Raw genomic sequence first — 26,044 nt, 5'->3', positions numbered from 1 at the left:
GCTTCTCTGGCTATTGTTTTGACCACATGAGCCTGTCCCATATCCACATTAACTGTTCCTCGCTGGACATTAAAATACAGCTGATCAGTCGCACTCACAACCCACTGTCTTCTGTTTTTTTATTTTTTGGGCTGAGAAGTTCTGTAATTTGTGTTGAGTTCAATACCCTTAATCATTTTCAAAAGTTGGTTCCAATAGTGAGGTCCAGCACCCGGCAGGCAAGTTACCAAGTGATCCCCACGTCCACCAGCCACCCGACTATCTCCATTCCTAATGATCAAATCATCAACTACAAAGGCCACCCTAACCCTTCCCTCCTAGGGAAGTATCCTCGGTGTGAGGGGATAATGAATCCCCTTGAGGGCAGGTCCTAGCTACAGTATCACTTCCTGGCATACAGGTCTATACTGTAAAGTGCGGTTGGAGATTCCCCGTCTGCAACTCGCTGTGGGCGCACAATTGGGACGCGTAAAGCGATCCTGCGATACAGTCTCCAGTTTCACGCGTCCTTAGCGCTTCTTGAAACCGACGCATAACCCTTTCCGCACCCAGCATGTATATCATATGTAAATGAACGAATTAGCTATTTAATGAAGGAATTAGCTATTCCCTCCGATACTGTGACGCGCGCTCCGATTATCTCCTTTGTAACCCGCTATTTTGCCGCGTCCTTAGCTTGTTAGTTTACCGCCTACCCTCTACCTGGTGTTAGTCCTGCACCATGGACGACCTCCATAAATACTAACCCGCTTTCAAACTGCATTCAGCCCTTCTTTTTGCATGAACGATGCTGCACGGAACTCCGATTGCATTAGTTATTTGCTTAAAAAAATTATTTCATCCCGCATGTTCCATATGGGAGCTGACAGCGGCTTACAAAAAAAATTACAGTTCTCATAAAATGCTAAAGTTGTTATATATATATATATATATATATATATATATATAAATACCTAGATGTCACTTTCCGAATTCCGCATCTCCACATGGGCGGGCGGGCGTGCGGTCATCGAGGCGGCGGCGGCGGGAGCAGGCGGGCGAGTGGGCGTCCGTCCATCCAGGCGGCGGCGGCGGGAGCCGGCGGGCGGGTGGGCGCCCGTTCATCCAGGCGGCGGCGGGAGGCGGCGGGCGCGCGTTTATCCAGGCGGCGGCGGGTGGCGTCCGTTCATCCAGGCGGAGGGAGCCGGCGGCGAAAGCGGCCTCCAGCAGCCCCCGCCGGCAGTGAATGAATGCACGCTTGTTTACGACCGTGCAATTTCGGCGCTCAAGGCAGTCACATGCCGTGACGTCAAGCATCGTGACGTCACGCCTTGAGCACCGAAATTGCATGGGCGTAAACAGGCGTGCATTCATTCACTGCCGGCGGGGGCTGCTGGAGGCCGCTTTCGCCGCCGGCTCTCTCCGCCTGGATGAACGGACGCCCACCCGCCCGCCGCCTCCCGGATAAACGCGCGCCCACCCGCCCGCCGCCGCCTGGATAAACGCACGCCCGCCGCCTCCCGCCGCTGCCTGGATGAACGGGCGCCCACCCGCCAGCCGGCTCCCGCCGCCGCCTGGATAAACGCACGTGGAGATGGGGGATTCGGAAAGTGACATCTAGGTATTTATATATATATATATATATATATATATATATATATATATATATAACAACTTTTGTTTTAGTTTTGGTTGTTTTAGTTTTGATGGTTTCCCCCCTCCCGCCTTGCTTCGGGAGGGGGGAAACCATCCACTTCCTGGTACCTGTCATTTCAAATGTCAGTTGAAATGTCATTTGAAATGACAGGTACCAGCGCACCCAGGATACTGTATAGGCGCTGTATTAAGCGCCTATACAGTAAAATGGGTTGCGCGGGCCTAACGCTTCGCCTAACGCTTCGCAGACGGCTTGCATTTGCAAGCAATTTGAATAGAGTATCGAGCGATATGTGAAGAGAACTGTGCGTGCGGGGAACGAGGGTGCGCCCTGCACTGCCGCACTCTTTCTAACGCGGCATAACTGTATCGACCTGATAGTAAGGTGAAGCTCTCTTTCCAGGTGACCTTTCTCTTTCCAGCAGCATATAAAAACTAGCATTACATCTGTGTTTTAAAATGGAGGGCTCTGTGTGGGTTTAAAACACTTCTCAGTTCAGCTGATTTTCGCTCACTTGTCCAGGCTTTAATTATGCCCCTCCAGGATTACTGTAATGTGAGCTATTTGGGTCTTCCTGCCTACATGCTAAAAGCCCTTCACCATCTTCAAAATGCTACAACTCGTCTTATTACTGGTACACACAATCGCAAGCATATTACATCTGTTTGGCTAAGTTACATTGGCTTCCAGTTCAATGGCGGGTGAAGTTTAAGATTGCTGTCATGGTGCACAATCTTCTCCAGCTCCATTCCTTTCCCTGGGCTAATGCATTACTGAAAATTTACAATCCTACTAGAAATGTGCGTTCTCCCACCCGGGGCATGCTAGAAATTCCATCCCACAAACTGCAGGAGACACGGGAGAGATCTTTTTCATTGTTGTCCCTGAATTTTTGGAATTCTTTCCCCATCCATCTACAGCTAGAGACTGACACAAAGAAACTCAGGGCTGAGATAAAAAAAAAACTTACTTGTACAGATTAGCATTTTTGTAATTGTGCTGTTTATTCTTTATAGAAAGACTTTTAATCGGGCAGGCATTATTTGTTCTGATACTTTAGTTTCTGTTTGCAATATGTGTTTTTATGCGATTAGGTATAAATCTTTCTAAATCGCTCAGCCGAGCGATTTATACATTGTTATTAACGATAAAGATAAGGCAGTACAGGCTTGACTGAGTGGAGGTGCGATTGCTGTACGATGTCCCTGAAGGTCTCCTCTATATACCTCGCTGTCTCCATTATCTCCTCCAGGTCTGGGAGGAGGGAGAGTGACAGAGCTAGAAGCGACAGGGGGAGGGGGATAGTGAGGATGGGTGACAAAGTCATAGGTACTGAAGAGGAAGAGGGAGGGTAACAGAGTCAGAAGTAGTGATGGGGGAGGGAGAGAATGAGAGCCAGAGGTATGATGGGGTGGAGGATTGAGAGAAAGCCAGAGGGAGATTGGGAAGGAGGAGGGTTTGAAAGATGGAAGTGCAGGAGGGAGTTAGTCTTGGAGGGGTATAGGGAGAGTTGTGTGTGAGATCCAGCAGGGGTAATGGAGGATGTTGTAGGAGAGTGCAACAAAGAGAGACCGGGAGGGGAAGTAGAGAGAAAGAAGGGGTCAAGTTAGAGGAAGAAAAAGAATGATTGAGGGCTGAGCCCCTGTCATTATTATTGTGGAGGTTGGAGGAGCTATGCTTGGGCTGCAGAGAGAAGGATTGAGAGTATCTTTGGATGCCTGATAGAGAGACTTATGAGGATAGGATGGGGGCATTCAGAGGGAGTCTGGTAGGGACAGCGTGAGACAATTGAGAGAGAATGGTGGGGAGTAGAAAGAGAGAGACTGGAAGAAACAGGCTGGGAAAACTGGCGGAGACTGGTGGGAATAAGATGGGGTATTGAGAGACTTGTAGGAACAGGGTGGAAGTTCAGAGAGAGACGGATGGGAAGAGGATGTGGGCGAGAGATAGGGGGACTGGGAAGAGACTGGTGGGAGGATTGTGAGAGACTGGTAGGATAGGGTGGGGGGATTGAGAGACTGGTGGGATTAGGATATGAGAGAGGGAGAGACTGGTAGGGACAGGGTGGGGGGATTGGGAGAGAGAGATTGGAAGGGATGAGGGCCACTCATTGGGACCCCCTTTGCTGAGGATCTTTGGTAAATTCTGATTCCACGAGTCTTGGTGCGTGAAAGGTTGGCCACGTCTGGTCTAGATAAGTGGTCATGGTGTGAGGCTCAAAGTGAGCAGATGTGGGAAATAGTTTGTGGACAGGCTACTTGTCCATAGGTAACTGGAAATCTGGTTGGTAGGTGGGAGATTGTTAGGAGAGAGGCACTCACAAGAGAATAAATCCATATGATGCAGGGATGTGGAGAAGCTCTGGAAGATTTATTTATAGGATATTATAAAATATTTAGGAAGTAAAACAATCCTCTAGGTCAGCGATTCTTCAGTTTTCCAGAGATATTTTTTTCTTTAATCTGACAGCAAATTACAGGACTGAGATGGGCTGGAGAGCTGTTTACATCTAGGAGTGCTGTAGACTGATTAGCACCAGCATCCAGAACCATCAGTTAACTAAGATCCCCCCTCAGTTTAATGTCTGACTGCGCCACGATTAATCAGAAAGTTCTGGTCCTGCTAACAAGATCAGATTTCTGCTTTCCTCTCGCTGCATTGTCTTGTGAGCAGAGAGCATGGGCTGTGCAGACATGGGAGTTACAGTCAGGGAGAGGCTGAGCTCAGACAGGAAAAGAGAGAAAAAAATGCAGTGCAGAGAGGATCAGGGGCGAGAGACAGACATTTCATGCATCATTCATTCTACCAGCAGTAAAGCCAATCCAAGGATGGGGAAATACTGTGAAGTGTAGGAAGTGTGTAATTAAGATGTCTGGTAGCAGAATCACACCCCCATCCTCTCTTTTCTTTATCCCCCCTTCCAAAGCCCCTTTCACTCCATTTTTTCACTTGCTCTTCCCCCTGATCCCCTTTCCAAAGCCCCCTTAACCCCCTCACCCTCTCTCCTTCACTTCTTCCCACCAACTAATTCCCTCACTCATCCTGGCTCCCCCCCCCCCATAAACCCCTTGGTCACTCAAATTATTTGCCCCTCCCAAGCCCCTCACTCACCCTGATACTCTCCATGGTTTATTCACTCTTCCCAAACCCCTCACTCCCCCTGATACATTAGCTTCCTCCCTTCTTCCACCACACAAACCCTTCACTACTCTCATCCCCAGTTCACCCCCCCATTTCTCTTGGTTCACTCCCCAATCAATCAGTTTGTTCTGTTCCCTCCAGCCCACAATCTCAGGTTAACACTCTACAAGACCTCCCCATGCCCATGGACCCCCTCACTCAGAGGGTAATATCGGCAAACCAGGAAGAGGAATAGGACAGTGACTCTGCAGTGTTCGTGATACATCCTCCCTCCTTTACTGCGCCTGAGCATCCTGCTTTGAACCAAGGGGGTCAAACTGCACCATTTAGGTCTCAGAGGAGGAGGGAGGAGGATGCACTGAAGGATCTGCAAGGCCTCAGTCCTCCTCCTCCTCCTCCTATTTCTCCGATAGGAGCCAGAGAGTGAGGAGATCCAGGGGAGGGGAGCGGGAAGATTGTGCTGTCCATTGCCACCAATATGTCTCTTTGGGGGCAGGCAAGTGGGCGAGTAAGGGGTTAATGCAGAGCTGGAGAGCACAGCCTGAGAGAGAGAGGGGCAGAGCTGGAGAGCAGAGCGTGAGAGAGAGAGGGGCAGAGCTGGAGAGCACAGTGTGAGAGAGAGGGGCAGAGATGGAGAGCACAGCATGAGAGAGAGAGGGGTAGAGCTGGAGAGCACAGCATGAGAGAGAGAGGGGCAGAGCTGGAGAGCACAGCATGAGAGAGAGGGGGGCAGAGCTGGAGAGCACAGCATGAGAGAGAGGGGCAGAGCTGGAGAGCACAATGTGAAAGACAGAGGGGCAGAGCTGGAGAGCACAGCCTGAGGGGGGAGGAGCTTGAGAGTGCAGAATGAGAGGGGAGGAATCAAGTTCCATACAGACAGAGCTGGAGACTACGAGGGAGGGGCGGAGTTCAGGGTTCACGCTGGTGATGCAGGCATGGGGCAACTTTCCTCTTTATTGTATTCAGATTATTTTAATTCATTTGTACTGAACTGAATTCAGTTGCTCCTCCTCTGCCACCTCTCCTCTCCCCTCACCATCAGCCTCACATGGTCTCTCCCCCCCTCTTGTGATGTTATGATGACAGGAGGTGACATAATAAAAGGCAAAGCTGCCAGGGTATCTGTTATGCAAAGGATGACAGTAAGCAGTGAGCATTTCTGCTGATTGGGGCTCTGGATAGCAAGAGACCAAAGGACCTGAAGCTCCTGGAAGTAAACCACAAGCAAGAGGAGAAAGGGAAGGAGCATTGACTCAACATGGAAAGGAACTACAAGCGAGAGGAGAAAGAGAAGGAGCATTGACTCAACATGGAAATGAACTACAAGCGAGAGGAGAAAGAGAAGGAGCATTGACTCAACATGGAAATGAACTACAAGCGAGAGGAGAAAGGGGAGGAGGATTGCAGCACAGAACAACTCTACCTGGAACTGAATATTGTAACAACTCCTCCCACCCCTCCTTCCAATGCTCCCTCTGCTCTCCCTCCTCCCTCCATATCTCCCCTCCTCCCTCTCTCATCAATCTCCCTGCCTTATCTCCTGCTCTCCCCTTTCCATCTTACTTTTTCTCCTTTGCTCTTTCCTCTCTGCCCATTTGCCTTTGCTGTTCTCTAGTTTTCCTTTCCTTTCTCTGTCTTGTTTATGATTTCCTTTTCCCTCTCTTCTCCTTTTAGCAAAACACTTTTAGTGGTTAATATTATTTCCCTCCCATGTAAAATTCCCTTTTATTACCATTAGAGTCATTGGTGCTGAGGGTCCCTGAGGGAGACAGCGCTGTGGGTTAATAGGGACAGACAGAGTTTGTAAAGCTAAGGAAGCGCAGCCAGTTGTACAGTCTGAGCTGATCTTATCAGCACCCTCAGAGCTGACTGAGACAGGTGCAGCATTCAGCTCTGCAAAAAGGTTCACTTAAAAACCAGTTGGAGTTACTGTGAAATTCCTTTTCTTCTTCCCCTGCTTGTAATGCAGTTTATTTAAAATCCTTTGGGTTCACTGTTCTGCCTTCATAACAAGCTCTGCCTATTAGCACTGTGGATCCTAGGTAAGTGAGGTTTTCAGTGATTCTTGTATTTTGTGGATGTACAGTCTTTATTTGTCTGGATTCTGTGAAACCCCAGGTTTAGGGAGTCACAATGTCCTCAGAAAACCCTCATGAAGGAGCAGGTGGTAGGGTACTTGGGAAACCCAGTTGGTGGGTGGGAGGTTGTCAGGAGAGAGGCACAAGTGCAGGAGCAGGCAAGGCCTCTGCAGTGCTTGCTAGGACCTTCAAGATCCAAGCAAGTGAGCAAGGGTTTAACTTCCAAGTGTCAACTGATGCAGCTTTTGCTTTACTTCAGCTATGAATGTTTATTCCAGGGAGGTAAAGGAATAGATGTGATGTGTGCTCTTCATTCCTGCCATGAATATTTAATTCTGGGTGGCTGGGGATGGGAGGCTGCAGGAAGGAGCCAAGGATGAGGCAGAAGCTCTTGTGCCACTCTCCAGTCCTTATGAACATTTAATTCAAGGAGAAGGTGGGGAGATGAACCAAAGCTGTGGCAGCAGATCCTGCTCGCTCCTGCCATGAACATTTGATTATGGGGGGGAGGGGGAAGAGTCATGAACCTCTGGTTTGGGGCTCTGGCAGTGGCTGCCTGGGACTGAGCTGTGGGTCTCATCTGGGTCTGGATGTTTCACAGCCTTGACCTAAATAATCAAAGTATGCAAGGTCTGGCCAATCCCATGTGAATTTTAACCTGGAGGTTTGCAGTGATAATGAATGCAACAGTACACATCTAGATTTGCTTTGTTTATTGCCCCCTCAAAAATACCCATGCCTGCTTTTTGTGAGGGCACGTTGTTAAAGGAAAACTCTGCATATAGTTTTCCCCCTGTCCTAACCCCAAACCAGAAATATTTACAAAACTACATGGGGAAAAGCCCAAGCCTTGATATCTGCTCCTACATTTACTTGTGTAGAGGATGGACAATAACCAAACAGCCCATTTCTGTGGATAAAAGAGCGCTTTACCCCCGGAAATGACTTTCATTATTGTCCTCCCTGTATATAATGGTGATGTGCGTTCAGCCTTACACATTTTAAAGCCTGAACCTTTCTTTAACAGATGAAGAAAAAAAGCAAGAATGAAGAAGACCGAATGACTGTACCCCCTCCCCTCCCCTCCCCTTGAGTGACTGCTCCCCCTCCCCTCCCATCCCCACACCTTGTTCTCCCCTTACCCTATTCCCACCCCTGTAACTCCCTCCCCTGCCCCCATTCCTCCTTCCCCGTGTGAATGTGCATGAATGTGTATGAATGTGTCCCCTCACCTTCCCCCCCCACCAACCTCCCACTCCCTTGCCCCTTCCATCCTTAACCCCCTTCCCCTTTCCCGTTTCCCACCATCAATCCCATTTCAGAACCCGGTAAGTTACAGCTACAGTCTGTCCGTTTTTTTAAAATTACCCATCTTCTCCCAAATATTCCTGAAAAGTATTGTCCTATCTCAAGTTTGCCTGTCTTGTCCAAAATGTTTAAAAAAGTAGTTCAAGGTCAACTCTGGGGCTTTCTAGAGAAGATGTTAGTGTTTCATGCTAAACCTGCAGGTTGCAGGAAGGGCTGCAGCATGCAGACAGCACTCACTGTCCCTTGATGCAGCCCTATAGGATTTCCCTCTTCTTTGTCAGCCCTGGTTATGTCTTTGTTACTAGTTTTAACAGGATGCATTCATTACGGCCATTTATTTATAGCAGGGAATTCTGTTTATTTTATTCTTTGTACACTGCATTGATTTCCTTTTGTGATTAATCAAGGTAATAAATCATAATCATAATTAAAAAGAAAACTTGACAAACAATCCAACAGGAAATCAGTAACAGAGAAATGAACAAAACTCAATCTCCAGAGCAAAATAAAAATAATCTGAGTGAAATTAAACTGTACAGGCTCTTTTAAAGAGCCAAGTTTTAAGGCTTTTCCTAGAAATCCTGAATTCTTTCTCACTATCAGGCCGATACAGTACAGTGCACTCCGACGGAGCGCACTGTTAGCCGGCATTTGGACGCACGGTTTGGACGCGCTAGCTTTACCCCTTATTCAGTAAGGGGTAACAGCGCGTCCAAAACACGCGTCCAACCTTCCCCCCAAACCTAATAGCGCCCACAACATGCAAATGCATGTTGTGGGCGCTATTAGGTATTCCCGCGCGATTCAGAAAGCACAATGTGCAGGCAAGGCGCACATTTTGCTTTCAGAAATTAGCGCCTACACAAAGGTAGGCGCTAGTTTCTGCCGGCACCGGGAAAGTGCACAGAAAAGCAGTAAAAACTGCTTTTCTGTGCGCCCTCTGACTTAATATTATGGCGATATTAAGTCAGAGGTCCCGAAAGTTTAAAAAAGTAAAAAAAAAAAAAAATTTAAAATGGGCCGGCGGCTGGCAGGTCGAAAACCAGACGCTCAATTTTGCCGGCGTCCGGTTTCCGAACCTGTGGCTGTCAGCGGGCTTGAGAACCGACGCCGGCAAAATTGAATGTCGGCTGTCAAACCCGCTGACAGCCGCCGCTTCCGTCAAAAAAGAGGCGCTAGGGACGCGCTAGTGTCCCTAGCGCCTCTTTTTACCGCCGGCCCTAATTAAAATAAATTAAAATACTGAATTGCGCGCACAGGAGAGGGGAGAACAAGGTTGGGGATTTTACTATATCGGCCCGTATGTAAAGACAGGAAGAGTATTCCAAAATACGCAGCTAAATAGGAAAACCCCCTCTTTCTTGCATGCTCCAGACAAATTTCTCTAGGAGAGGGAACTGGAAGTAATGCCAGCTGAGATTAACGTAATCACCTTGCAGGTTCATCAGGAAGTAAGAGAGGCCATGATAGCCTGCAAATTAGCCTAAGAAAATAAAAATAAATCTTTGTACTAGAAGGGAAGTGAGGAGCAAAACTTAATGAGTTATCAAACGTGAGTCCTAATGAAGTAACAGCATTTCTAAACTGAATAGAAGGAAGGAAGTGAATTTAATCTACATTTTTAGTAAAACAAATGCCCTCCGAGTTTCCTGGGTTTACCTTTATCTTCTTCTCCCCTATCAATCCCTGCCCCTTCCAGGTGGTGAGGGAGAGGAAGGTGAATAGAGACATTGATAATAATAATAATAATAATAATCTCCCTTGATCTTATAAGGCTTTTTTTAGACCAGAGTGTTACATTTTTTTCCTGTTAAATTTTTTTTTCTTTTGAATTTCTAACTTAGTTCTCTGTACCGCTACATGACGAAATTGATGTTAAATGTAAACCGGTATGATTTGTATCTCTACAAGAATGTCGGTATAGAAAAAATAAAAATAAATAAAATAAATAAATAAAGTATTTTTAATGCACCTAAATGGCAGATGAAATTTAATGAGGGCGAGCAATCCATTCCTTGGGATTCTGCTGACCTGGATTTGCCACTCGCAGACAGGATGCTGGGATTGATGGACCTTTGGTCTGATCCAGAATGGCATTTCTTATATTATTTATCTAGCTCCAGCAGCAGAGAGAGAATAACTGATGTTATTCCATTTATTGTTAAGTTCAGACACATTATCTAACCTTGCTGGCCTTTAGATGTAAAGTATTATGCAATTTACAAACTAGAGGCATCATCCTCTCACTGGCAGTGCGGGCCCGATTGATGGTGAGGGTGCACAGTCCGCATGGAGGGACATTCTTGTAAGATGGAGCAGTGAAATTGCTCTGTGGGAAGGAATTACCTGCTGGGGGATGCACGATGGCCAAGGTTTGTGCTCTATCACTGGCAGGTCATGGGTAATAACCACAGTGTATGTAAGCCCCATGGGAGGGGGATGGGGACATGCAGTCAAAGACTGGAGAAGAGGGGTGAGGTCAGGGATCATAAGGGTGGGCCTCTGGGGTTGGGAGGGGGTGAGGTCAGGGGTCATGGTAAGGGTGGGCTCTGGGGCTGGAGTAAGCTGTGGGGTCAGGAGAGGGGTGAGGTCATGGTAAGGGTGGGTTCTGGGGCTGGAGTAAGCTCTGGGGTCAGGGGAGGGGTGAGGTCAGGGGTCATGGTAAGGATGGGCTCTGGGGCTGCAGTAAGCTGTGGGGTCAGGAGAGGGGTGAGGTCAGGGGTCATAGTAAGGGTGGGCTCTGGGACTGGAGTAAGCTTTAGGGAGGGGTTAGGTCAGGGGTCATGGTAAGGGAGGGCTCTGGGGCTGGAGTAAGCTTTAGGGAGGGGTTATTAGGTCATGGGTCATGGTATGGGAGGGCTCTGGGGCTGGAGTAAGCTCTGGAGTCATGGGACAGGTGGGTATTTTTTTTAGATGAAGGGGCAGGTCCTTCAATGAAGGTAGATTCTCTGGAGCTGCTCAGGGTAAGTTTTCAGGAAGCTGCTCAGTGCTGAACCGGCTAAGCTAAATTTGGGAACATTTCCAGCCGCCATGCTGTGATTGAAAATGTATCCAATAAACGTAATTAACGCTTGTGGCCACTCAGCAGCTCTTCTGAAAACTTGCCCCTTACCTTGTATACAGAAATGGACACAATTAACTTTGTGATAACCAAGATCAATGCCTGTACCGCAGATGGAAAATAGGACATCAGGAAATGCTCACACATCTCCTTTCTTTCTCTTTCTGGTTCCGCTCGTCCTGCCAACTTCTGCACCGGTGCATTAGATTTTCCTTTGCCATCCCGTATCCCGTGTGTGTGTGGTGTGATTGCAGTGAAGACAAGGTAAGGAGCCTTTGCAAACATCACTTTGTGCCCTGTAATACTTTTAAAGGTCCGTGGTCAGCGGGCTTGTCCGGCTGAGTTTGGAATTTAGAAGGACAAACCGCAAAGTGTTAAAATTGTGGGCCAATGAATGGTTAACTTACCTGGATAAAAAGAGATGACCGGGTGTGGGGGTTATATTTAGCTGGGTAGCAGCCCTGAAGTTAGCTAGATACACTTACTCCACTGTCTTTGGATCTATCCAGCGGGAACTCGTACCTGGGTAAGTCCAGCTAACTTCCTGCTCTCGGCACCGCTGCATGGACCTATTAGTTTATAAATATAAATGAAGAAACGTTTTGTTGGTATTCAGGGACTTCACAGTGCTAATCAGTGATTTCTCAGAGACGAGGAGTCCCTCAGAGCACAGGGAACCGTCTGCCATCTATAGTTACTCCAGTGAGCCATAGCAAATGGTTTAGTCCACTCGCTACCCTAAACTAGGTCCTCCTCTGGGAGGAGCTTAGACCTTAGAAAAGGCACCCAGAAAAGACAAAATAATAAATATAACAACTGAGGAATCACTAAATAGCAGTCAGATGTTTATTTATTAGCACAATCTGTGGTCAGAAGACCTCATTGATTCAGATGCTGGTTGGTTACTCCAGCTCTACCTGACACAAAAACCTGAAAGAACTGTGTGAGACTTGGTGCAGGACCCTGCTGACACCCAGTACTAACTCACCTGTCACTAATCCTTCATAGAACCAGTGCTAATAAATGAATGTTTGTTATTATATACAAGAAAAGGATTTACAGTTAACGCAAAAGGCTTGAAAAACTGGAAACAGCAAAGAGGAAAAAAGAAAAAGGACAGTAACTGCTGGTACTTAACAGTTTGTCTGCAGAGTGAAATGCTGCATCCTTCCCAGTCAGATATGAGGGTCCTGTGCAACCTTTTCCTGTCACCCCACAGCTGTACTTCCCAGCTGAAACAGGTCTCTCTCTCTCTTTCTGCTAATTCCAACTCTCATTCTCTCAGCCCCTTCTGTCCCTTAACAGATCCTCAGCAGCAGTGCAATGTCTGCTGAAACGAGCATCTCTCTCTCAGTGTTACAGCCTCTCTCTCTCAGAGCCTTAGCAGCAGGGTGAAGACATCGGTCCTGGGATTCATCCCCTCAGCTCCAGCTCCTGGTGCCAGTGGAACACTGCGCTCTTATACTGCCGCCTGCTGACCGGCTGAAGATCATCTGAATAAAAAAAAAACATTCTCTCAATATACCAGGCAAATTATACTAACAATTACAACTCCTGCTCATCGCCAAGAATAATTTTCCAAGTGTGTGGCTCGACTTTTGTGCTGTATCCGAGGGACATTTGAATTTCTGCTGACTCCGCCCTTCCAGCTCTGCCTCAGCTCCATCCCTAAAACACCTCTGCTCGCTGGCTGTAAAAGACTATTGGTTAGAGCAGTGGGCTGGAAGCCAGGGTTTAAATCCCACTATCACCACTCTTTGTGGACCCAGGGTCAGATTGTGAGCCCATTAAGAATAGAGAAATAACTACAGTACCTGAATGTCATCCACTTTGAAGTGCTGAAAGTTGGAATATAAATAAAAAATTAAAAAAAAACCCTCAGGCTCCTGATTGATTTACCAAGTAACCTCTACAGTACTGATTCAATGACCCATTTCTTTTTTTTGTTGTTTAAACATTTTTATTGACAATGATAACAAATGAGGTTCATAACAGTAACTTTACAATTCAATACAAATAATGGAATACACAATTGTCAGCAATGAACTAGCATCCATAGCTAAGGTTTTATGATAATTATGATAGTACATTCCCCAGTCCCCTTCCCCCTCCCCCAGCTACCAGGTATACAACATTGGGGAAAAGAAAGAGAAATACATAGGAAAGGAATGGAGATTTACAATATCATGCTAATCAGTTGCATAAAGGGAGCATTCTGCTTATATGGAAAGAATATAAAAGTTATCCAACATACGTACATGACCAAACATATGGTAATGCCACCCACACAGGTAATATACACCAAGACCTGAATACATGCCGAGAATGCTATGTGGATACAGTTATGCCGATTGCTGAGCTTCCAACCACTGCAGATATGGATCCCAAACCTTATGAAAAGCCGGCAGGCGATCCAGGTGAACCGCTGTGAGGCGGCCTAGTTGATAGCATGCATGTAGTCTGTTTTGTATTTTAGCCAAACTGGGCAGTGTGCTGCTAATTCTGTACGAGCTGCAATAAAAATTTGTAATGCAAATCGTTGTGTCTCTTTATTCAGCCCCTGTATAGGTGCTCTCAGTAATACATGCCAAGGTTTAAACTCTAGTGGAGTGTGGAGTATCCGGGATATCCAATCTATAATCAATGGCCAGAAACAAGCCAACTTAGTGCATTTCCACCAGATATGATAATAACTTCCCCACACCCCCTCCAGCAGTACTGTGAGACTGCTGGACGAAATTTATGGAGAGTAACTAGCGTATAGTGCCAGCGATATAATAATTTATAGCAATTTTCCTACAACCCAGTGGAGATGGAACATTTACCAGCCGCTAGGTATATGGAGTTCCACTCCGTATCTGATAAGTGGTCGAAATCAGATTCCCACAAGGCACGATGTCTTAATGAGCTGGTCTTCTTACCATTAAGAAGAGTATACACTTTGGAAATCACATCACGTAACACTAACACATTTCTGCAATAATGCTCGAATAGATTACCCTATTTGAGAAAACTGGAACAATTGTGACTTAATACAAATACTATCCCAAAAAGAAAGTCACATGAAAAAAACACAGTTCATTGGTTTACCCTCATAGATGGGCTAATGTACACTTTCGCTAGTTTAGCGTTTATAACTTTTATGCCGAGAAATCTCTGGCTGCCCATTCAAAATTCAATCACAGGGTAACCGTTTTTTTGAACCGTGATTAACACTGCCGCTTATGTGCTGCCGTTTCTTTAAAGCAGAACTTTCAAAAAAAGATTTTTCACAATTGTTTTAGAAACATTTTTTTCTTTTTTTTCAAAAATCTCCAATTATATCCGTATTTCCCGTCAGATTAAATGATTGTACTTATCTCATTAATGTAGCAAAATTGCTGCAGTCCATTGAGCGTCTTTAACTCGCTCTGCTAATTTCTGGTTAGCCCAAGTCTATGGAGCGTACTGAGCTCGCTCTGTCGTGCAATCAAGACAGAGCGAGCTCAGTACGCTCCATAGACTTGGGCTAACCAGAAATTAGCAGAGCGAGTTAAAGACGCTCAATGGACTGCAGCAATTTTGCTACATTAATGAGATAAGTACAATCATTTAATCTGACGGGAAATACGGATATAATTGGAGATTTTTGAAAAAAAAGAAAAAAATGTTTCTAAAACAATTGTGAAAAATCTTTTTTTGAAAGTTCTGCTTTAAAGAAACGGCAGCACATAAGCGGCAGTGTTAATCACGGTTCAAAAAAACGGTTACCCTGTGATTGAATTTTGAATGGGCAGCCAGAGATTTCTCGGCATAAAAGTTATAAACGCTAAACTAGCGAAAGTGTACATTAGCCCATCTATGAGGGTAAACCAATGAACTGTGTTTTACATGTGACTTTCTTTTCCGAATAGATTATCCGTCAACCGCAAGGTGCCACTGCGTAAAGTGGAGTTTAGCGTATAGTAAAAGATCTACTGCATCTAAGGAGTAGTGACTTTGAAGCTGCGCACTGGTCATAAGAGTGCCCTGTGATTGCACATTTTCCCACTTAATAATCCCTGTCGCTTTCCATGCCAGTGAGACTTTATTATGATGGGAATGTGGTAAGAGAGTATTAGTAAATAAGTGGGTCGTGTTCGAGTATAGTTCCTTACCTACTAAGAGCTCTTTTCATTGACACCACACTCTAAGGGTGGTGCCCAGGGAGCTTGTTAGATAACCAATAGGACCCCAGGTAGATTGCGGTTGCCATGGGATTATCGATATCGGTAGCTCTCCTAACGGGCCTGCTCCAACATGACCCATTGTGGTATCTCTGCTGTTTGGTGTAGCACTACCAGTGCCCTTGGCTGTGCTGCACTAAAATACCATGCTAGATTTGGTAATTGTAGACCACCTCTGTTTTTGGGGAGGTACAGGGTAGTCCTGGCTACTCGAGGGGGTCACTTGCGCCAAATAGAACCGCATATCATTTGCTGCCACTTTTTGAGAAGAAAGGAAGGTATATAAATGGGGATGGTGGTGAAAAAGTATAACAAACGGGGTAAGATGTTCATTTTGATAATTGCCAATCTACTTAGCCAAGAGTGCGTGTGTTGTAGCCAACAGTCAATATTCCCTTGGATAGTACGGAGAAAAGGAGTGTAGTTGAGTGCGAACAATTGATCAGTATGTGGCCCGAAACGGGCTCCCAGTTATTTCACAGATGAGTTCACCCATTTAAATAGATATCTTTGTCATAAAAGTTTGACGACATCTTGAGGGAGCGTCAGGTTTAAGATTTCGATTTGTCATAGTTGACCTTCAATCCAGAGACTGAGATAAACTGAGCTAGTTCCTGCATTACTCCTGGTAGAGAGGAAGTTGGGTCCGTTAGTGTTAGCATAACATCATCAGCGAATAGCGATATTTTGAAGTGATTGGAACCCTTCTGGACTCCATGTATATTGATGGCCTGTCGAATCCACGTAATAAAGGGTTCTGAAAATAAAGCAAATAACAGAGCGGATAAGGGACATCCCTATCTAGTGCCACGTCTAATAGGACATGGATTCCCGTATCGACCATTAGCCTTCACCCTGGCATGAGGACACTCATAAAGTTTCATTAACCAATTAATAAATGGAGTACCAAAGGCCATATGCCGTAGTGTCTGAAAGAGAAAGGACCAGTGCACAAGGTCAAACACATTTTCCGCATCCAATGAAAGGCGGACAGCGGGAGTGCGCTCATGATGAACTAGATTTATAATGTCCACTATTCGCCTAACATTGTCCGCCACCAATTTTCCAGGGACAAATACTATCTGGTCAGAGTGCACTACGCCTGGTAGCACACTATTTAATCGTGCTGCAAGGACTCTAGCCAGAATTTTCAAATCAATATTAATGAGTGATATGGCCCTATAGGACCTGCATTGTGTTGGGTCCCTCCCCGGCTTGGCCAAAACTGATACCCGTTGTATTGGCCTCTTTAGAGATTAGGTCCTTTACCTCTTAGGGCATTGAACATATCTGTTAGTGGGCCAGCGATATTATGGGAAAACCGACGGTAGTACATACCAGTGGATCCATCCAACCCTGGTGCCTTTCCAGGTTTTAATTTTTTTATTGCCTGAAGACTTCGGATGGCTCTATGGATTTGTCTAAAAACTCCTTTTGAGAAACTAAGAGGGTTAGCAGTGATACTGATTCCAAATACTGATCAATTGCAGAGACGTAGATTGACATGTCTTGAGAGTATAACTGTTCATAAAACTCTGAAAGATTGTCTAATACCATCAGAGTACGTAACTGAACGACCCTGAACATTTTTAACCCCTGCCACCACTGTTTGTGCCCTAGCCGCCGGTAATTGATTCGCCAGATATCTTCCTGCCTTGTTGCCCCCTTCAAAAAATTGCTGTTTTAACATCATCATATGGTGGCTGTAGGCCATATTGTCAAGAGATCTTAATTCATCCTTAACCCGCAATAAATCGGTGATAAATGGGTTCAGACTGAGTGGCACTAAGTTGTTGTGACAGTGTCGCAAGGTCGGCTAGTAAGGAGGTTCATTTGCTCTCTCTCTCCTTATTGCAATGAGCAGCTCTAGCGATAACTAGCCTGCGGATCACCGCTTTGGAGCACTCCCATATAGTGAAAGGGGACATGTCATCAGTTTGATTTTCCCGGAAATAATCAGATATTTGATTTTCCAAGCGACACGCAAAAGTCTTATCTTTAAGTATGCCGTTAAGTCTCCGGGGGCGAAATCCTGGATTAGGGTCTTGTATGTGCAGGTCTGCCTAAACCGAAGCGTGGTCAAACCATGTTATATTAACAATTCCTACATTACCTATCATATTCTGAGAGTGAGCAGATATGAAAAGATAACTATGTGTGTGAGTGAAGTAGCATGTATGTGAATGATTGAGAGCCTGTATATGTGAAAGAGAGTATGTCTGTGATTGAGAGCCTGCCTGTGAGAGAGAGAGAGCATGAATGTAAGTGTATGATTGAGAATCTGTTTGTGTGAAAGAGTATGTGTGTATGATTGAGATCCTTTGTGTGTGAGAGAGATCATGTGTATGTATGATTAAGAGCCTGTGTGTATAAGTAAGAGAGACAGCATGTGTGTCTGTGTGTGATTGAAAGCTGGTTTAGGTGAGGGAGCATCTGAGTATGTGATTGAGAGCCTGTGTGTAAATGAGAGAACCAGAGAGCAAGTGAGTCTGTGTGTGATTGAGAGCTGGTTTAGTGAGGGAGCATGTGAGTATGTGATTGAGAGCCTGTGTGTAAATGTGTGTAAATGAGAGAAAGAGAGAAAGCGAGAGCATGTTTGTAAGCATGTGAATGAGAGTGTGTGTGAGAGAAAAAGACAGCATGTATGTGTGTGATTGAAAGCCTGTGTGTGTAAGCGTGAAAAGATAGCATGTGTGTAAATGTGTAATTAAGAGCCTATATAAGTGAGAGAAAAAGCATGTGTATATGTGAGTGAACAGGGTAACCGCGGCCATGCTTTACTGTATCAGCCCGATAGAGCCTAAATTTAGCTTCCAGAACCCCCCTCCTGCACCTTCCTATGTCATTGGTGCCCATATGTACTAAGATAGTGGGTCCTGTCCAACATTCTCTAAAATGTTATTGAGGTGGCACATGAGGTCCACTATCTTTTCACCAGGCAAGCAAGTAATAAAGCAATCCTCACACACACCAGCCAGCCAGGAAACTAACAAAGCATCTTTTCTAAGTATCTCCCTAAATAGAACAAATCAATAAACTTTATCATAAAATCAATCCACACTATTATTCTTGGAACACCCAATACTACTCACATTCACAGCATTAATCTCACACCAGGATTAGGTGATGGTCACTGTATGGCAAGAAGTGTGTGCATTTTATGTGCATCTTTGCTGCTTTCCTAGTGTTTGGCTATTGGAGTTAAACCAGACTCCTGGGCTTGGCTCACCTGCCTCTAGGGAGAGGCATGACCGAGTGACACTTAGAGCAGCGATTCTCAACTGGTGTGTCGCCAAGCACTGGCAGGTGTGTCACGTCTCTCGGTGGCCCACTGCCCCATTATACTTTCCTTCTCCCTTTTTCAGCCCCCGCTGGTCAATTGGAAGCCTCCTTTCTTCCTACCCCCACTGCCCAATGGTAAACCTCATTCATTCTGCCTGCCCCCGCGCAGGCCAATCGGAAGCCTCCTCCCTTCTACCTGCTGGTGGGAGTAGGAAGAAGGGAGGAAGCCTTTGATTGGCCGGTGAGGCAGGCATCGCATAGCCCAGGGGTGGGGTGGGAGGAATGGAAGTGTTGAATTCCAAAGCAAAGCCGCCACCCGACCCCGATGAAGCAAGGCCGCCACGGGAGCTCATCCCTGTAGCAGTGAAGAGGAAATCCGACCCCAACCGAGGCCACCACGGGAGCCCATCCCTGTAGTGGCGAAAAAAGAAAGCCCGCTGGAGTAAAGCTGCTGTGGAACTGGAGACCATCCCTGCAGTAAAGGAAGAAGAGGTTTTTCGTGAGAGTTTGTGTGTGGGTGTGAATGAGTGCCTGGGTGAGAGCTTGTGTGTATATGAGTGCCTGGGTGAGAGCTTGTGTGTGTGTGTATGACTGCCTGGGTGAGAGCTTGTGTGTGTGTGTGTGAATGGGTGCCTGGGTGAGAGCTTGTGTGTTTGTATGTGTGTGTGTGTGTGTGAATGGGTGCCTGGGTGAGAGCTTGTGTGTGTGTGTGTGTGTGAATGGGTACCTGGGTGAGAGCTTGTGTGTGTGAGTGTGAATGGGTGCCTGGGCAAGAGCTTATGTGTGTGGGTGTGAATGGGTGCCTGGGTGAGAGCTTGTGAGTGTGAATGGAAGCCTGGGTGAGAGATGGTGTGAATGGGTGCTTGGGTGAGAGCTTGTGTGTGTGTGTGTGAATGGAAGCCTGGTTGAGAGCTTGTGGGTGTGAATCGATGCCTGGATGAGAGCTGGTGTGAATGGGTATGAGAGCATTTGTGTGTGACTGAGAGCTTGTATATAAGAGATCATGTGTGTGATGAGAGAGACTGGTCAGGGAGGTGATGTGTTTCTGTGTGAGAGAGAGAGACTGGTCAGGAAGATGACTGGTGTAAGAGAGACCGAGACTGGTCGTGGGATCTAATAGGGGGTGTGGGTGTGTTTGTGTGTGAGTGGCTGGTTGTGGGTGCTAAGGAAGAGAGGACTGTGAGGACAGAGCTTCAGCAGCCCTTGCTGCTTCTGGTGAGTGCTATTGGCCTGGAAGGAAAAGGAGTAGGAGAGTTGAGGAGAGGGTAAGTAAAGGTGGCTTTTAAATTTTATTTTTCTTGATTGACTGCCATTTTAATTATTGGGTATTATGTTTTGAAATATTTTATTGATATTTGGACATGTTTTAATAATTTTTATGAGTTTTTTTGGGGTATCTCTGCTGTGTTCATGATTTAAACAAAAAACATTACAGCTTTTTTTTATCTGTTAGAATCTATCTCTTAGTTAGATTTAGTGTCACATATAATCTCTGTTTTGATAAGAACATTGGGACATAAAGAGCTGGCTATCAAATTAAAACAAAGGACCAACTAAATTCCAGAAAGGTCCGGTTGTACCTAGTTTGGGGTGTGGCTATCTCAGAACTAGAGAGAAGTTAACTGTGCAAACCAGTACCTCCATTGCAAGCAGTGCAAGCAGCGCACAGCTTGGAGACTGGCTATTGCCTGGGCAGATAAGTTTTTTCATGATTAATACTAAAATTATTATAGTAGGCTTCTGTGTATAATTGCTTCTGTGTATAATTGCTTTCTTTTCATTATAGTCAGATATAAAAAGTGTATATTAAGCTGTTTTTTGGGTATCTCTGCTGTGTTCAAGATTTAAACAAAAAAAAACATTACAGCTTTTTTTTATCTGTTACAATCTATCTCTTAGTTAGATTTAGTGTCACATATAATCTCTGTTTTGATAAGAACAATGGGGCATAAAGAGCTGGCTATCAAATTAAAACAAAGGACCAACTAAATTCCAGAAAGGTCCGGTTGTAACTAGCTTAACCAAGGTTTAACTGTTTAACACCCTCCAACCCTACCCCTCTACCTACCCACCCCTAGGTTTGTGTTTCTAATATAGTCTGCCTAAATTCATTGTTGGCAACAAGGTAAATTAGTATTTCCCTAATTGCTATCCATCAAACAAACCAAAATGAGGACTATCCAAGGCAACTGTTGTGGAGCCTTTATTTGAGGGTAATCATATGGAAACTTAAGGCTTGCCCCCATTTGTTCAGAACTCTCTACCTTGGAAAAGGAGCTGGCTGAAATTAAAGCTGAATTAGCTTCAATAAAGAAAGTCTCAGCCACTTTACATTATTCAGGAATTAATTTCCCATTACCACAGAATAACCAAAAGTCAAGGAAAAAGATATTTACTGTGGGCTCAAGTAGGATAAGACCTGTGACCCACAGACACCCATTATTGACAGCTGTGCAGCCCATAACTCTACCCCCCCCCCCCCCCCACTCACACAGGGCATTAAGGAACTTAAAAAAGTCTGGTAGAATTAGACCTGTGATCAGGAGACACACACTGTATCTAGTGCAACAAGTACAAAATGCCTTCTCTGTATTAAATACTGAAGAAGTTCTTGAGAAAAAGATTGAAGTGTTATCTGAAAAGAGAGAAGAAACTCAATGCATACAGAATTTCCAGATCAGAAACCAAAGAAAAAAGCTCACTGTGATGGATGACTCTGTCATCACAGGCACTAATACAAAGGGAAAAGTGGATAACAAAACTCAACTAAAGAGGTCACAAAAGGAGTCCAGGAACAGCAGTAACCTGAACGAAGAAAGCTGGAAAGCTATGAGCACAAATGCTCGTAGTTTGGGCAATAAAATCCCAGATCTGCAAGCCCTAATGGTGGAGGCGGACTTGGACATTGTTGCTGTCACGGAAATGTGGTTTACGGAATCTCATGACTGGGATACGGAAATACCAGGCAAAACTTGTTAAGGAAGGACAGAGAGGATAGGAAAGGGGGAGGAATGGCTCTTTATGTCAGAAACAATATCCAAGCATGTGAGCTGCAAGGAAGATGGGGCAATGAAGAAGCACTATGGGCCGACCTAAAAAAAGATGGGACATCCATTTTTATTGGAGTGGTTTACAGGCCTCTAAACCAAAAGGAAGAGCTGGACAGAGATCTGGTTGAAAACATCCAAAAGATAGGAAAGAAGGGAGAAGTGGTGATCGTTGGAGACTTTAATATGCCAGATGTAGACTGGAGAATCCCATCTGCAGAATCTAATAATAGTAGAGAAATAGTGGATGCCCTGCAAGTAGCTTTGTTCAAACAAATGGTTATGGAACCCACGAGAGAGGGGGCTATACTCGACTTAGTGCTCACTAATGGAGATAATGTCTCTGATGTCCAGGTAGGCGCCCACCTCAGCACCAGTGATCATCAAACGGTATGGTTTAATATCACAAAAAGGATACGGAAAAGAAGCACAAAGACCCAAGTTTTGCAGTTCAAAAACACGGACTTTGATGAAATGGGGAAGTACCTGGAGGAAGAACTAAAAGGCTGGGAGAACGAGAGAGATGTGGATCAACAGTGGACCAATCTAAAAGGAGCAATTACCAAGGCAACTAATCTATATCAGGCCGATACAGTAAAGTCCGCGGGAGAGCGCATGCCCGCTCTTCTGGCGCGTGCACCGGCCACTCTTCGGTGCGCGCGATTCAGTATTTAAATTAGGCCTGGTGGTAAAAACAGGCAAAAAGAGGTGCTAGGGATACTAGTGCGTCCCTAGCGCCTCCTTTTTGACAGGAGCGGCGGCTGTCAACGGTTGGACAGCCGACGCTCAATTTTGACGGCGTCTGTTCTCAAGCCTGCTGACAGCCTTGGGCTCGGAACCCGGACGCCGGCAAAATTGAGCGACGGGTTTTCGGCCCGATAGCCGCGGGCCGAATTAAAAAAATTTTTTTTTAACTTTTTTTTACTCTTCGGGACCTCCGATTTAATATCACTATGATATTAAGTCGGAGGGTGCACAGAAAAGCAGTTTTTACTGCTTTTCTGTGCACTTTCCCAGTGCCGGAAGAAATTAGCGCCTACCTTTGGGTCTGCGCTAATTTCTGAAAGTAAAATGTGCGGCTTGGCTGCACATTTTACTTTCTGTATCCCGCGCGCATACCTAATAGGGCCATCAACATGCATTTGCATGTTGAGGGCGCTATTAGGTGCCGCGGGTTGGACGCGCGTTTTCCTCCCCTTACTGAATAAGACGCGTCCAAGAGCAGGCTAACAGTGCGCTCCGTCGGAGCGCAGTGTACTGTATCAGCCTGTATGTTAGAAAAGCAAAGAAAAGCAAAAGAAAAATGAAACCTATCTGGTTCTCAAAGGAGGTGGCTGACAAAATAAAGGCTAAAAGAACAGCATTCAAGAAATATAAAAGATCCCAAAGGGAGGAGCACAAAGAAGAATATCTGGTAGAACTGAGGGAGACAAAGAAATTAATCAAGACATCAAAAAGTCAAGCGGAAAAGAGGATTGCCAAGGAGGTAAAGAGAGGTGACAAACATTTTTCAGATACATCAGTGAAAAGAGAAAAGTTCAAAGTGGTATAGTGAAATTGAAAGGTGGAAAGGATCAATGTGTGGAGAAAGACAAAGAAATGGTAGAAATATTAAACGAATACTTCAGTTCTGTGTTCACTAAAGAAGACCCTGGAGAAGGACCGCCACTAGTTAACAAGAAACTGGAGGGGAGTGGAGTAGATGTAACTCCATTTACAGTAGAAAATGTATGGGAAGAGCTGGAGAAACTGAAAGTGGACAAAGCCATGGGGCCTGATGAAGTTCATCCCAGGATACTGAGAGAGCTCAGAGATGTGCTGGCGGGTCAGCTGTGTGACCTGTTCAATAGATCCCTAGAAAAGGGAGTGGTGCCGAGTGATTGGAGAAGAGCTGTGGTGGTCCCGCTTCACAAGAGTGGGAACAGAGAAGAGGCTGGTAACTACAGACCAGTTAGCCTCACTTCGGTGGTGGGAAAAGTAATGGAGTCACTGTTGAAAGAGAGAATAGTGAACTATCTACAGTTGGGAGAATAGCTGGACCAGAGGCAGCATGGATTCACCAGGGGAAGATCCTGTCAGAAAAATCTGTTTTACTTTTTTGACTGGGTAACCAAGGAATTGGATCAAGGAAGAGCACTCGATGTCATCTACTTGGATTTCAGCAAAGCTTTTGATACGGTCCCGCACAGGAGACTGGTGAATAAAATGAGAAGCTTAGGAGTGAGTGCTGAGGTGGTGGCCTGGATTGCAAACTGGTTGACGGACAGAAGACAATGTGTGATGGTAAATGGAACTCTCTCTGAAGAGAGAGCGGTGTTAAGGGGTGTACCGCAAGGATCGGTGTTGGGACCAGTCCTGTTCAATATTTTTGTGAGCGACATTGCGGACGGGATAGAAGGTAAGGTTTGTCTTTTTGCGGACGACACTAAGATCTGCAACAGAGTGGACACACCGGAAGGAGTGGAGAGAATGAGGCAGGATTTAAAGAAGCTGGAAGAGTGGTCGAAGATATGGCAGCTGAGATTCAATGCCAAGAAGTGCAGAGTCATGCATATGGGGAGTGGAAATCTGAATGAACTGTATTCGATGGGGGGAGAAAGGCTGATGTTCACGGAGCAGGAGAGAGACCTTGGAGTGATAGTGTCTAATGATCTGAAGTCAGCGAAACAATGTGACAAGGTGATAGCTAAAGCCAGAAGAATGCTGGGCTGCATAGAGAGAGGAATATCGAGTAAGAAAAGGGAAGTGATTATCCCCTTATACAGGTCCTTGGTGAGGCCTCACCTGGAGTACTGTGTTCAGTTCTGGGGACCGTATCTCCAAAGAGACAGAGACAAGATGGAGGCGGTAAAGAGAAAGGCGACCATAAAGGTGGAAGGTCTTCATCGAATGACTTATGAGGAGAGATTGAAGAATCTAAATATGTACACACTGGAGGAAAGGAGGAGCAGAGGTGATATGATACAGACTTTCAGATACTTGAAAGGTTTTAATGATCCAAAGACAACGACAAACCTTTTCCGTCAGAAAAAAATCAGCAGAACCAGGGGTCACGATTTGAAGCTCCAGGGAGGAAGAGTCAAAACTAATGTCAGGAAGTATTTCTTCACGGAGAGGGTGGTGGATGCCTAGAATGCCCTTCCGGAGGAAGTGGTGAAGACCAGAACTGTGAAGAACTTCAAAGGGGCATGGGATAAACACTGTGGATTCATAAAGTCTAGAGGATGTGAATGAATGTGGAAAAAAGGATTTACATTCACAAAAAAACGGGGAGTAGCTTGCTTGATACGGCGGTTACTACCCCAAACCAAATAAGCCTGATACTTCACTTTCAATGCATAGCCAGCATAGCTCTGTGCTTCAACGGCAGGGGAGAAAGACTGATACTTCACTTTCAATGCATATCCAGCATAACTCTCTGCTTCAACGGCAGGGGGAATGAAGAAAAGTGGATCTATATACAGATAACAACCAACAAAGACTGAATTAAATTGTCTGGGTAAACAAATAAGCATGGGTGTAGCTTGCTTATTGCGGCGGTTACTACCCCTAACTAATTAAGCTAGATATTTCACTAAGATGCAGCTCCAACACTGCTCTCTGCATTAATGGTGGGAGTGGAAGGGAAATAGAACCAAAAGGTTACTAAGAGCCAAGAGTAACAGATAAGTATGAGAAAAAAAAAAAAACTGCGAAGCTTGCTGGGCAGACTAGATGGGCCGTTTGGTCTTCTTCTGCCATCATTTCTATGTTTCTATGAGTTTTTAATTGTTGGATATTATTCTGTTCAGCAGCTGTTTTGTAACATTTTTAATATAGCTTTACAATTATTTCTGTGTGAGGCTTTATAGCAGCTTGGCTTATTCTGTTTTCCCAATAGGAAATGTATTAGTGTTTAGGGCCTGGTTTAATAGTTTAATTTCTTAGATAGGGTTATTACTGTTGAGTGTGTTCCAAAATACAGGTGTAACTTTGTGCGGGTTAGTTTGTGTGCCTTATTGCAAATCCTGAGAGTCTGTTAGGTGCTATATTTCTCTTTCCATTTCTCCAGGTTCGCACTGCATGCAGAGTGGCTTTTTTGGTTTTCCATTCCAGTTTCTGTCTCCATATTTATAATTTGTGTTTTTTCTGTACTTGGTGAAGGTCAGTTCTGGGTGGGTGACCAAGGTGAGGTATTTTACTAGCATGTAATCATTTGTATCAATCTTATTTGTCGTGTTTTCTCAATAGGATATGCATTAATTACATTTAGCCCCGTGATGGTCACATGTTCAGTGTGTCACGCA

The 26,044-nt window shown here is 45.3% G+C and overlaps 1 long non-coding RNA gene across 1 annotated transcript; it reads left to right on the top strand.

The window, feature by feature from the left end:
- Positions 1–7,775: 7,775 nt before the first annotated feature.
- On the top strand, positions 7,776–13,054 carry LOC115098068. The gene is made up of 3 exons (XR_003858408.1): positions 7,776–8,183; positions 11,431–11,488; positions 12,601–13,054. It is a non-coding gene; the product is annotated as an uncharacterized LOC115098068 (long non-coding RNA).
- The last annotated feature ends 12,990 nt before the right edge of the window (positions 13,055–26,044 follow it).

The sequence above is a fragment of the Rhinatrema bivittatum genome, chromosome 8 (assembly GCF_901001135.1).
Source record: "Rhinatrema bivittatum chromosome 8, aRhiBiv1.1, whole genome shotgun sequence".
Taxonomy (NCBI): domain Eukaryota; kingdom Metazoa; phylum Chordata; class Amphibia; order Gymnophiona; family Rhinatrematidae; genus Rhinatrema; species Rhinatrema bivittatum.
This window is presented reverse-complemented; position numbering and strand designations above follow the sequence as displayed.